Below are 14,401 nucleotides of genomic sequence, written 5' to 3'. Positions count from 1 at the left end.
AGGATTTTCTAGGGTTTTGTAGGGTTTTTAGGGTTTTTATGGTTTTTAGGGTTTTTAGGGTTTTGTAGAGACTTTTAGGGCTTTTAGGGATTTTTTGGGTTTTCTAGATATTTTAGAGTTTTAGGGTTTTTTATGGTTTTCTTGATTTTTAGGGTTTTTTGGGTTCTCTAGGAATTTTAGGGTTTTTTATGGTTGTCTAAGATTTTTAAGGGATTTTTTGGGTTTTCTAGGGTTTTTAGGAGTTTTAGGAGTTTTTCTGATTTTCTAGGGTTTTTTAAGGGTTTTTAGGGTTTTTAAGGGTTTTTAGGTTTTTTAAGTTTTTCTAAGGTTTTTAGGATTTTCTAGGATTTTCTAGAGTTTTCTAAGGTTTTTTAGGGTTCTTAGGGTTTTTTAGGGTTTTTTAGGATTTTTAGGATTTTCTAGGGTTCTAAGTTTTTCTAGGATTTATAGGGTTTTTAGGATTTTCTAGGATTTTTTAGGGTTTTTAGGGTTTTTAGGGTTTTTACGGTTTTTGGGATTTTTTTTAGGTTTTTTAGGGTTTTCTAGGGTTTTTAGAGATTTTTTATGTTTTCTAGGATTTTTCAGGGTATTTTAGGTTTTTTAGGGTTTTCTAGTGTTTTTAGGATTTTCTAGGGTTTTTAGGATTTTCTTGGATTTTTTAGGGTTTTAGGATTTCTTAGAGTTTTCTAGCCTTTTTGGGACTTTTTAGTGGTTTTTTGGATTTTCTAGGGTTTTATGATTTTTTAAGGTTTCTAGAGTTTTTTAGGATTTTCTAGTCTTTTTTGGGTTTTTTAGGATTCTCTTGGGTTTTCTAGGGTTTTTTAGGGTTTTCTTGTTCTTTTTAGGGTTTTTAGGGTTTTCTAGGATTTCTAGTATTTTTAGGGTTTTGTAGGGTTTTTATGGTTTTTTATGGTTTTCTAAGGTTTTTTATAGTTTTCTAGGATTTTTAGGGATTTTTTATGTTTTCTAGGATTATTTACGGTTTTAGGATTTTTTATGGTTTTCTTGGTTTTTAGGATTTTTTTTTTATTTTCTTGGGTTTTTAGGATTTTTTATGATTGTCTTTTGTTTTTACGGTTTTTTATGGCTTTCTAGAGTTTTTAGGGTTTTTAGGGGTTTTATTGGTTTTTTTGGTTTTCTAGGATTTTTAGGATTTTTAAGATTTTTTTAGAATTTTCTAGGGTTTTTAGGGTTTTATAGGGTTTTTTAAGGATTTTTAGGATTTTTTTAGGGTTTTTTAGGGTTTCTTAAGGTTTTCTATGATTTTTTGGGTTTTTTAAGGTTTGTAAGGGATTTTCGGGTTTTCTAGGATTTTTAGGGTTTTTTAGGACTTTCTAGGATTTTTAGGGTTTTTTAAGGTTTTCTAGGGTTTAAAAAATAAAAATTTTAATTTTTTTGTTTATTGGTTATTGATGGAATTTTTTATTTTTCTACTGTTAGAATAAAAATTTATTTTTTTAGATTGAGAATAAAAAATAATAAATTTACAAATTCATTGTTTACTGGATAATAATGGATTTTATTTTATTTTTCTCTTTTAAATAAAATATTTAATTTTATAATTTAAAAATTCAAAAATAAAAAATTTAATTTTTTAAAATTTAAAATTTTTCTAAAAATATTCTTTTGATTTTTTATTCACTGGATAATGCTACACCCGGACCGTTGACTTTTTTGTTGCTAGACTTGTTCACAAATTAAGAATAAATTAATTTTAAAAATTTAAATTTTTTATTTTTTTGTATATTGGAGTTTGTTAAAAAAAAATTTTCTACTGTTGGATTTTATTTTTTTCTACTTTGAATGAAAAAATTTAAAATTTTAATTTAAAATATCAAAAATAAAAAATTAAATTTTTAAAATTTTTAAATTTTTCTAAAAATATTTTTTTATTTTTTTATTTACTGGGTAATTCTACACTCGGACCTTTGACTTTTTTTCCCTGGACTTATTCACAGATTAAGAATAAATTAATTTTAAAAATTTAAATTTTATAAATTTTTTGTTTATTGGATGTTGTTAGCCAATAATCATTCACTTCTAAAATTAATTTATTCTTAATTTGTGAATAAAAAATTTATGATGAATTTAGTAAATTTCACAAAAATAACTTTTTATACAAGCAAATCAGACAAAGGTATCATGCATTATTATTGAATTGGTCCTAAATGTTTGAAAATTTTTGAAAATTTAACTGTCAATAGTATATCATATAAATAGAAACTTCAAGGAGAAAATTAAAACAAAATTAAAATTAAAATTATTTTTAAAATTTTTGACAGAAATAAAAACATATTATTATTATTATTATTATTATTATTATTATTATTATTATTATTTTGGAAGGAATTGCAATATTATATATTTGCATGTGCAACGGTTGCATTGTCAGTGTATAAGCCCAGCCCATATGAAAAAGTTAGCCTCTACCTTCTATTCCTCCAACGGCTAGTTTATTCCAACCGTTCAGATTTGTTGACCGTTTACTCCAATTTATATCCCAGTCGAGAATTTCTCAAATCTTCCTCCTTCTTCTTCGTCACTATCATTCTGTTCCTACGCAATTCGTGGCCATGCCTTCTAACAACAAATTCTTGCCATCGGTGGCATCAAATTCAAACCCTAGCCCAGCCCTAAAAGAAGTTCAGAAATCAGCAACCCTAACAGGAAGAGTTTTACCGGAAACCCATTCTCTAAGCCCTCCCTAGTCGCAAACCCTACTAGTTCTAGATCCGTTTTCCCCAACACTCCCGCCAACAGTCCTTCAGGTTCCTTTCCTTTTTTCCTCTTTTATTTTTTCCCCCTCCTATTTACTTATTACTGGTTGTTTGAAATGTGCTTAGATTTATGTTGAAAAGATTTTAGCTTTCTCAAAAGTCAAAATAGTTTAGGTTTCCGATTCACTACTTAATTTCAATTTGTGGTTTTGGACTTTTGGTATCCTGTAGATTTTCAGTTAAGGAACAGTGTTGCGGGCAGAGAAAGTGGGGGGTCTTTGCGGTACGTTGATGACAAAGAAAATTGGAAAGATCAGACATTGAAGCCCGGGAAGGCTCGATCACCTGCTGCTTGCTTGAATCTCTGCTTGATTATTGAATCTCCGAGGAAAAAAAGTGCTGATTGAGAGGAATGGGCCAGTTCCAGATTCTGTTCCATCTGCAGAGGCCAAAAACAACGTTCGCAAGGTAACTTTTGCAGAACCCTTGGAATGTGGTGGCTTGCAATCAGACCACCTTGAAAACTTGATCTCTATATTTTGATGGGGTTTCCAAATTTTGAGGAAACGCTCTAGTTTGACATCTGAGGTCTGAGTGATGAAAGTGAAACTGTCCGTGATATCAGTGTTCCACACTGATGATTTGAGGCTGAACATGATCTGAATGTTCCTTTGGTTTCTAGAGGATGATAAAATTGAGACATAACCTTCATTTGAAACTGTTTCCCTCGATCATGACCTTGACCCAACTTTCAAGCCTAGTCCTACCCCACCTCCAGCTTCATCCACAGCAACCATCTTAGCTCCTCTTGATGCCGATCCCTTGATGCCACCTTACGATCCTAAAACAAACTTGACCCTTGATGCCCACCTTGATCCCCTAGACCGCAGTTTCTTCATTACGTTCTCTTCTCTGATACAGAAGTTACAGAGGATTCTCAGTCCGAAGAAGGTTCACAGAAGGAAGCAGAGGAGGTCTCTTCGGATGAGCCAAAGTTCTGACGAACCGTCCTGCTGAGGGAACCATTGGCTAAGCGCCGCTTCTCTATGATTGGCTTTTTGGTTTATTCTCCTCTCATTTGCTGTTCTCTCCATCTCAGTCATCAATTCTCCGGTGGTTCATCATACAGTGTTTGAAATGTATGAGGCTTATGAAGCGTCTCAACTTTCAGATTTTGCAACAACTTTGATCAAATTCACCCAGTTTGCAAAAGCAAAATTCGATTGGTTAGCTCAGAATCTCCATATCCGGTTTATTAAGTCCTTAACATCAATAATATCTGAGCTGATATCCAAAGATAGAGGACTACAAATTCATAGTTTGGCCCAGTTGCAATACTACAACTTGACCGTTGTGCCGGATCATATTGTGGTTACCATGTATTTTTGTAGGGGCATAAATGAAGTTGTTGATGCTAAAATCCAATCAACAGTACTTCACATTCAATAAAGTGAAGTCATCTAAGAGATTGATGCTGATGATGAGGATGATAGTGAAGATATTTCAGAAGAGCATTATGAAAATATATGAAGAACAAATTCAGCAAGAATTGGGAGTAATTACTGAAGCTGAAAGTGCTTTAGATGCTTCACAACCAAAGCAGTCTTTGCAACTGACTGAAGCGGGAAATTCAAATGCAAAGCAAGAACAAGAAGAAGGCTTTGCAACTGGCTGAAGCAGAAATTTCAGAAGCAATGCATGCACAAGAAGAGGATGCTCACTTCTTCGATTTTTTCTTTCCTCTTTCACTAGGAGATTGTACCAAGTTCAGTATTGAAAAACCAAGTAACGAAGGTCTAGAGAATTTGCCTAGTTTAGGCTCAGAAATTGAAAAAATTCAAGCTGAAGTCTATGCAAGGTGATAATAGCGTAGAGAAGAAGCGCAAATAAGAGAGAGAATCTTGGGCCTCTTCAGACTATGGAAGCTTAACAGTGTACGAGAAAATTCCAAGCAAGCAGGTATGTATTTTATTTTCCTTTATTTTATTGTCACAAAACCTAACAAAACATATATATATCTTTGTCACTATAAATTTGTTTCTTAAAAAATTCTAAAAACAATAGAAAATCCCATAAAACCTAAAAAATCAAGAAAACCTTAGCAAAAACTAAAATCCTAAAAAATCCTATAAAACACTAAAAAACCATAAAAACCAGAGAAAACTTTAAAAACTCTATAATACCCTAGAAAATGCTAAAAAAAATTCTAAAAATCCTAGAAAAATCCAAAAAACTCTAGAAAACCCTAAAAACGCTAGAAAATCCAAAAAATCCTAAAAAACTCCTAAAAAAATCACCTAAAAAATTTTAAAAAATCCTAGAAAAAAAACCTCATAAAATCTAAAAATCTTAGAAAACCCTAAAAAATTGTAGAAAACCAAAAAAATCCTAGAAAACTCTAAAAAACCTAGAAAACCCTAAAAAAAACCTTAAAAATCCATAGAAATCTAAAAAAACTTTAGAAAACACTAGATAACCCTAAAAATCCCTAAAAATCCTAAAAATATCCTAAACCTTAAAAAACTATGAAAAACCCTAGAACACTCTAAAAATCCTAGAAAATCCTAAAAATCTTAGAAAACCATAAATACCTGAAAAAACTTTAAAAAACTCTAGACAATCCTAGAAAATTCCTAAAAAACCCTAAAAATTCTATAATGCCCTAAAAAACTCTAAAAACCCTAGAAAAGTCTTAAAATCCTAAAAAACTCAAAAAAATCCTAGTAAACCCTAAAAAACCCTAAAACCCCTAAAAAACCATAGAAAACCCTAAACCCTAAACCCTAAGCACCTTAGGAAATCCTAAAAAATCTTGAAAAATCCAAGAAAACTACAAAATGTCCTAGAAAATTCTTAAAAACACTAAAAAATCTAGAAAACCCTAAAAATTCTATAAAATTCTTAAAAATTCTTAAAAAACCTTAAAAATTCTAGAAAAATTTTTAAAAACTCTTGAAAATCCTAAAAACCCTAAAAACAAAAAAAAAACCTAGAAAATCTTAAAAATCCTAAAAAATTCTAGACCTAAAAAATTCTAGAAAATCCTAAAAACAAAAAAATCTAAAAAATCCCAAAAAACCCTAAAAAACTCTAGACCTAAAAAATTCTAGAAAATCCTAAAAACTCTAAAAAACCCTAAAAAATCCTAAAAAATTCTAAAAACCTCTACAAAACCCAAAAAATCCTAGTAAACCCTAGAAAACTCTAAAAATCATCCTAGAAAACCATAAAATACCAAGAAAACCTTAAAACCCGTAGAAAGCCATTTAGAACTCTTAAAACACTAGAAAACCCTAAAAATATTAGAAAACCCCATAAAACCTAAAAAATCTAGAAAAACGTTAGAAAATTCTTAAAAAACCATAAAAACCCGAAAAACTTTAAAAAACACTAGATGGGTAAAAAAATCCCTAAAAACTCAAGAAAATCCTAAAAATTCTTAAAAAACCATAAAAACCCTAGAAAATCTTAAAAACCTTAAAAACTATGAAAAATCCTAGAAAATTCTAAAAATCCTAGAAAACCCTAAAAAACCCTAGAAAACCATAAAAAGCTGAAAAAACTTTAAAAAACTAGACAACCCTAGAAAATTCGTAAAAAAACCCTAAAAATTCTAGAATGCCCTAAAAAACTCTAAAAATCCTAGAAAACTCTTAAAATCCTAAAAAAGTCTAGAAAACTCAAAAAAAATTCTAGTAACTCCTAAAAAACCCCAAAACCCTAAAAACCTTAGGAAATCCTAAAAACCTTAGGAAATCCTAAAAAACCTTGAAAAAATCTAAGAAAACCCAAAAAAATCCTAGAAAATCCTTAAAAACCCTAAAAAATCATAGAAACTCTAAAAAATCTAGAAAATCCTTGAAAAACCTAAAAAGCCTAAAAATCCTAAAAAATCTTAAAAAATCCATAAAATTTTAGAACACTTTTTAAAACTCTTGAAAACCCTAAAAAACCCTAAAAGCAAAAAAAAACCTAGAAAATCTTAAAAATCCTAAAAATTTCTAGAAATCCTAAAACAAAAACAAACCTTGAAAATCCTAAAAAAACCCTAAAAAACTCTAGACCTAAAAAATTTTAGAAAACCCTAAAAAACCCTAAAAAAGTCCTAGAAAAATCTAAAAACCTCTACAAAACCCAAAAAATCCTAGTAAATCCTAGAAAACTCTAAAAATCCTAGAAAATCATAAAATACCTAGAAAACCTTAAAAACCGTAGAAAACCTCATAAAACGCTAGAAAATCCTAAAAACATTGGAAAACCCCATAAAACCTAAAAAATATAGAAAACCTTAGAAAATTCTAAAAAATTAACAATCCTATAAAACTTTAAAAAAATTCCTAGTAAATCCCCTAAAAATCCTAAAAAAATCATTAAAAACCCTAAAAAATTATAAAAATCCTAGAAGACCATAAAAATCAGAGAACATTTTAAAAAACAGAATAAACTAGAAAATCCTAAAATTTGAGAAAATCCTAAAAAAACGTAGGAAAACTTTAAAAAACTCTAGAAAACCCAAAAAAATCACAGAAAATCCTAGAAAACGCCAGAAAACCCTAAAAACCCGTAGAAAACAATAAAAAATACTAGAAAACCCTAAAAATCCGAGAAAACTTTAAAAATTTCTAGAAAACCAAAATCCTAAAAAGCCCTAACAAACCTTGAAAAAGCCAAAAAAACCCCGTAGAAACAGCTAAAAACCTAAAAAACCATAAAAAATCCTAGAAAATTCTAAAAAACTCTAAAAAAGAAAAAAAATCCTAGTAAATCCTAAAAAACCCTAAAAATCTTAAAAAACATAAAAAATCGTAAAAAATCATAAAAATCCTAGAAAACATAAAAATCCTAGAAACTTTAAAAAACTTTAGAAAAACCTTAAAAAACCCTAAAAAATCTTAAAAAACCATAAAAACCTTAAGAAAACCTAAAAAAATCTTAAGAACTTGAGAAAACTCAAGAGAATCCTAGAAACCCTTAGAAAACCCTAAAAACCCTATAGTAAATCCTGAAAAACCCTGAAAATCCTCTTTAAATAGAAAACCTAAGAAAATCCTTAAAAACCTTAGAAAACCCTAAAAAATCCTTGAAAACCATAAAAATACTAGAAAATCCTAAAAATCCCAAGAAAATCCAAAAAAATCCTAGTAAATTCTAAAATATCCAAGAAAACTCCAAAAAACTCTGGAAAATCCTAAAATACCTAGAAAACTCTAGAAAAACTTAAAAACCCTCGAAAACCCTAAAAAATCCAAAAAAATTCCAAAAAATACTTAAAAACTCTAAAAAACCAAAAAATTCTAGTAAATCCTAAAAAATCCTAAAAATCATAAAAACCCTAGAAAACTTTAAAAAAACTCTAGAAAACCCTAGAAAACTCTAAAAAACATTAAAAACTCTAGAATATCCTAAAAAAACCCTTAAAAACTCTAGAAAATAAAAAAATCCTAGAAAAATCCTAAAAATCCTAGAAAACCTTAAAGAACCAGAGAATCCTAGAAAATCCAAAAATCCTAAAAAACCTAAAAGACCCTAAAAATTTTAGAAAACTCTAAAAAACTCTGAAAACCCAAAAAAATCATAGTAAATCCTAAAAAACACTAAAAACCTTAGAAAAACATATAAAAACCTAGAAAATCATAAAAATCGGAGAAAACTTCTAGAACCCTAAAAAACCGTAAAAACTTCCAAAAAAACTCTAGAACCATAAAAAACCATAAAAATCTCTAAAAAACAAAAAAATCCTAGAAAATCTTTAAAAAACCCTAAAAACTCAAGAGAACCCTAGAAAACTTTAAAAAACTCCATAAAACCCAAAAAATTTCCTAAAAATCCTAGAAAACTCTAGAAATCCTAAAAAAAATCCTAAAAAACACTAGAAAATCCAAAAAATCTTAGTAAATCCTAAAAAATCCTAAAAAACCCTAAAAAACTCTAAAAGACAGCCCTGAAAAAAAACCCTAAAAAACATAGAAAACCTTAGAAAAACTTAAAACCCTAGAAAATCCAAAAAACGCTAGAAAATCCTAAAAAACTAAAAAAATTCTAGTAAATACTAAAAAATTCTAGAAAACACTAAAAATCTTAGAAAATCATAAAAAACTCTAAGAAACTATAAAAACTCAAGAAAACTTTAAAAAACTCTCTAGAACACCCTAAAAAATCCTAGAAACCCTAAAATATCTTAAAAAGCACTGAATAACTAGTCTAGATAACCTTAGAAAACCCAAAAACCCTAAAAAAACCTAACAAATCCTAAAAAAACTTAAAATACCTAAAAAAACCCAAAAAACTACAAAAAGCCCTAAAAAACCCTATAAAACACTATAAAAACTCTAAAAAGTCCTAAAAAATCCTAAAAAATCCAAGAAAACTCTAAAAAACTGTAGGAAATAATACTAAAATACCTAGAAAACACTAGAAAAATATAAAAATCCTAGAAAATCCTAAAAACACAAAAAATCCCAAAAAATCCTAGAAAACTCTAAAAAAAACTCTAGAAAACCAAAAAAATCTAGTGAATCCTAAAAAACCCTCAAAACCCTAGAAAAACCCTAAAAATCCTTGAAAGTCATAAAAAATCCAAAAAATTATAAAAACCCTAGAAAACTTTAAAAAACTCTAGAAAATCCTAAAAAATCCTAAAACCTCTAGAATATTCTAAAAAATCCTTAAAAACTCTAGAAAATCCTAAAAATCCTAGAAAATCCTAAAAAACCCTAAAAAAATCTAAAAGACCTAAAAAACTCTTGAAAACTCTAAAAAACTCTACAAAACCCAAAAAAATTCTAGTAAATTCTAAAAAATCCTAAAAAACCTTAGAAAACAATAAAAAACCCTAAAAAACTATAAAAATCGGAGAAAATCCTAAAATATCCTAAAACCTTAACAAACCCCCTAGAAAACTCAAAAAAAAAGAGAAAACAAAAAAAATCCTAGAAAATTCTAAAAAACTCTAGAAAACCAAAAAAATTCTAGTAAATCCTAAAAAATCCCAAAACCCTAGAAAAACCCTAAACATCCCAAAAAATTATTATAAAAACCCTAGAAAACTTTAAAAAACTCTAGAAACCCTAGAAAATCCTAAAAACTTCTAAAAACCCTAGAATATCCTAAAAAACCCTTAAAAACTCTAGAAAACCCTAAAAATCTTAAAGAACCTAGAAAATCCAAAAAACACTAAAAAATATAAAAGACCTTAAAAAATCCTAGAAAATTCTAAAAAACTCTAAAAATCCTAGAAAGCCCTAAAAAATCCAAAAAAATCTTAGTAAATCCTAAAACCATATAAAACCTAAAGAGACCCTAGAAAACCTTAGAAAATACTTTAAAACCCTAAAAACCCAAAAAACTTTAAGAAACTCTAGAGAATCCTAGAAAATCCTTAAAAACTCTAAAAAAACCTAGAAAGCCCTAAAAAAATATCCTAAAAACCCTAGTAATCCGAAAAACCCTAAAAAACCTAGAAAACCCTAGAAAAACCTAAAAACTTAGAAAATCCAAAAAACCCTAAAAAATCCTAGAAAACTAAAAAAAATCCTAGTAAATACTAAAAAATCCCTAAAAACACTAAAAATCCTAGAAAACCATAAAAAACTCTAAGAAACTATAAAAACCCTAAAAAACTTTAAAAAACCCAAAAAATCCTAGAAGATAAAAAAATCCTAGTAAATACTAAAAAATCCTAAAAAACACGAAAAATTCTAGAAAACGATAAAAAATCCATGAAAACTAAAAAAAATCCTAGAATATCCTAAAAACCCTAAAAACAAAAAAATTCTAGTAAATTCTAAAAAATGCTAAAAACCAGAAAACCCTAAAAATCCTAGAAAACTAGAAAAAATCTTAAAAAACAAAAAATCCTTAGAAAACCATAAAAAGGAAACTTTAAAAAACCCTAAAAAATCCCTAAAAAACTCTTAAAATTCCTAAACAACTCAAAAAAACTCTAGAGAACCTTAAAAACACTAAAAACCCCTAGAAACACTAAAAAACTCTAGAAAGCCCTAAAAAAATCCTAAAATATCCAGGAAAACTCTAAAATATCCTAAAATCCCTAGAAAATCCTAAATTTCTAAAAACCCTAGAAAATCCTACAAAACTTCAGAAAACAAAAAAATCCTAGAAAATCTTAAAAAATCCTAGAGAAGCCTCGGAAATCCAAAAAAATCTTAGTAAATCCTAAAAAATCTAAAAAACAATAAAAAAACCCAAAGAGACCCTAGAAAACCCTAAAATCCCGAGAAAATTTAAAAAACTCTAGAAAGTCCTAAAAAACCCTAAAAAAACTCTAAAAACCCTAGAAAGCCCTAGTAATCCTAAAATCCCAAAACCCTAAAAAATCATAGTAAATACTAAACAATCCTAGAAAACACTAAAAATGCTATAAAACCATAAAAACTCTAAGAAACTATAAAACCCTAAAAAGCTTTAAAAAACCCTAAAAATCCTAGAAAACGAAAAAAATCCTAGTAAATACTAAAAAATTCCTAGAAAACACTAAAAATTCTAGAAAACCATAAAAAATCCAAGAAAACTAAAAAAAATCCTAGAATATCCTAAAAAATCCTAAAAACAAAAAAAAATCCTAGTAAATTCTAAAAAACAAGAAAACCCTAAAAATCCTAGAAAACTAGAAAAAATCTTAAAAAAACAAAAAATTCTTAGAAAACCATAAAAAGAAAACTTTAAAAAACCCTAAAAATCCCTAGAAAACCCTAAAAACACTAAAAACCCCTAAAAACACTAAAAAACTCTAAAAAGCCCTAAAAATCCTAAAAAATCCAAAAAACTCTAAAATATCTTAAAAACCCTAGAAAATCCTAAAAAATCCTAAAAAACCTCAGAAAACTCTAAAAAATTAGAAAACAAAAAATCCTAGAAAATCTTAAAAGACCCAAAGAGACCCTAGAAAACCTAGGAAATCCAAAACATTTTTAGTAAATACTAAAAACCCTAAAAAATCATAAAAGACCCAAAGAGACCCTAGAAAACCCTAAAAACCCAAGAAAACTTTAAAAAACTCTAGAAAATCTTAAAAAACCCTAAAAAATCTTAAAAAATCAAAAACACTAAAAATCCTAGAAAATCTTAAAAACTTCTAGAAAAAACCCTAAAAAAATCTTAAAAAATCCTCGAAAACTAAAAAAAATCCTAGTAAATACTAAAAAATCAAAAACACTAAAAATCCTAGAAAACCATAAAAACCCTAAGAAACTATAAAAACCCTAAAAAATTTAAAAAAACCCTAAAAAATCGTAGTAAACACTAAAAATTCTAGAAAACCATAAAAAATCCAAGAAAACTAAAAAAATCCTAGAATATCCTAGAAAACAAAAAAAAATCTTAGGAAATCTTAAAAGACCCTAGAGAACCCTAGAAAATCCAAAAAAATCTTAGTAAATCCTAAAAAAACCCTAAAAACTATAAAAAAAACCCAAAGAAACCCTAGAAAACCCTAAAAATCCGAGAAAACTATAAAAAATTTTAGAAAATCCTAAAAAACTCTAAAAAACCCTAAAAAACCTAAAAGACCCTAAAAAATCATAGAAAACTCTAAAAAACCCTAAAAAAACCTTAGAAAACCATTAAAATCGGAGAAAAATTTAAATCTCTAGAACCCTAGAAAATCCTAAAATATCCTATAAAAACCTTGAAAATCCTAAAAAAGTCTGAAAAATTCTAAAAACCCGAGACAACCCCTAAAAAACTGTAAAAACGCCTAGAAAACTATAAAAATCTCTAGAAAACAAAAAAATCCTAGAAAATCTTAAAAAATCCTAAAAACCCTATAGAACCCTAGAAAATCCTTAAAAACTTTAAAAAATCCTAAAAACCCTAGAAAACAATAAAAATCCTAGACAACCCTAGAAAATCCTAAAAAACCCTAGAAAACGCTAAAAAACCCTAGAAAACTTAGAAAATCTAAAAAAATCTTAGTAAATCCTAACATATCCTAAAAATTCTAAAAAACCATAGAAAAGCCAAAGAGACCCTAGAAAACCTGAGAAAATACTTTAAAATCCTAAAAACCCAAAAAACTTTAAGAAACTCTAGAAAATCCTAGAAAATCCTTAAAAACTCTAAAAACCTAAAAAAACTCTAGAAAATCCTAGAAAACACTAAAAATCCTAGAAAACCATAAAAAACCCAAAAAATCCTAGAAAACAAAAAAAATTCTAGAAAACAATAAAAAATTCAAGAAAACTAAAAAAATCCTAGAATATCCTAAAAACCCCTAAAAACCAAAATAAATCCTAGTTAATTCTAAAAAATGCTAAAAACCAGAAGACCCTAAAAATTCTAGAAACTCAAAAAACTCTAGAAAACCCTAAAAACCCTAAAAAACTCTAGAAACACTAAAAAACTGTAGAAAGCCCTAAAAAATCCAAGAAAACTCTAAAATAACCTAAAAACCCTAGAAAATCCTAAAATATCCTAAAAACCCTAGAAAATTCTAAAAAACTCCAAAAAACTTTAAAAAACTCTAGAAAACAAAAAAAATCCTAGAAAATCTTAAAAAACCCTAGAGAACCCTAGGAAATCAAAAAAAATCTTAGTAAATCCTAAAAAACCCTAAAAATAATAAAAAAAAATTCAAAGAGACCCTAGAAAATCCTAAAAACCCGAGAAAACTTTAAAAAACTCTAGAAAATCCTAAAAAAACTCTAAAAACTCTAAAAATTCTAGAAAGCCCTAGTAATCCTAAAAACTCAAAAACCCTAAAATATCCTAAAAAATCCTAGAAAACTAAAAAAAATCCTAGTAAACACTAAAAAATCCTAGAAAATACTAAAAATCCTAGAAAACCATAAATAATCCTAAGAAACTATAAAAACCCTAAAAAATCCTAGAAAAAAAAATCCTAGTAAATACTAAAATACTAGAAAACACTAAAAATTCTAGAAAACCATAAAAAATCCAAGAAAACTAAGAAAATCCTAGAATATCCTCAAAAACCTAAAAACAAAAAAAATCCTAGTAAATTCTAAAAAACACTAAAAATCAGAAAATCCTAAAAATCCTAGAAAACTAGAAAAAACCTTAAAAAAACCAAAAAAATCTTTAGAAAATCATAAAAAGGAAACTTTAAAAAACCCTAAAAATCCTAAAATTCCTAAAAACCCTTGAAATTCCTAAAAAACCCCAAAATCTCTAAATAACTCTAGAAAACAAAAAAATCCTAGAAAATCTTAAAAAACCCTAGAGAACCCTAAAAACCCGAGAAAACCCTAAAAAACTCTAAAAATCCCTAGAAAACTCAAAATCAGAGAAAACAAAAAAAAATCCCAGAAAATCCTAAAAAATCCTAAAAACCCTAAAGAACCCTAGAAAATCCTTAAAAACTTTAAAAAACTCTAAAAATCCTAGAAAACTATAAAAATCCTAGACAACCCTAGAAAATGCTAAAAAACCCTAGAAACCCTAGAAAATTCTAAAAAATCTTAGTAAATCCTAAAACCATAGAAAACCCAAAGAGACCCTAGAAAACCTTAGAAAATACTTTAAAACCCAAAAAACTTTAAGAAACTCTAGAGAATCCTAGAAAATCCTTAAAAACTCTAAAAAACCTAGAAAGGCCTAAAAAAACCGTAAAAACCCTAGTAATCCGAAAAACACAAAAAAACCTAGAAAACTCTAGAAAAACCTAAAAGCTTAGAAAATCCAAAAAACCCTAAAAAACCCTAAAA

General features: G+C 27.7%; 1 long non-coding RNA gene across 1 annotated transcript in view; it reads left to right on the top strand.

The window, feature by feature from the left end:
* The first annotated feature begins 2,506 nt into the window (after positions 1-2,506).
* LOC112796771 (uncharacterized) overlaps positions 2,507-14,401 on the top strand; it is a 38,960-nt gene continuing 27,065 nt past the window's right edge. Inside the window, exons 1-2 of the long non-coding RNA XR_003818146.2 lie at positions 2,507-2,768; positions 2,949-4,676. This is a non-coding gene — a long non-coding RNA (uncharacterized lncRNA). The remainder of the gene's footprint in view (positions 2,769-2,948; positions 4,677-14,401) is intronic.

Source organism: Arachis hypogaea, chromosome 4, assembly GCF_003086295.3.
Source record: "Arachis hypogaea cultivar Tifrunner chromosome 4, arahy.Tifrunner.gnm2.J5K5, whole genome shotgun sequence".
In the NCBI taxonomy this organism is placed as follows: domain Eukaryota; kingdom Viridiplantae; phylum Streptophyta; class Magnoliopsida; order Fabales; family Fabaceae; genus Arachis; species Arachis hypogaea.
This window is presented reverse-complemented; position numbering and strand designations above follow the sequence as displayed.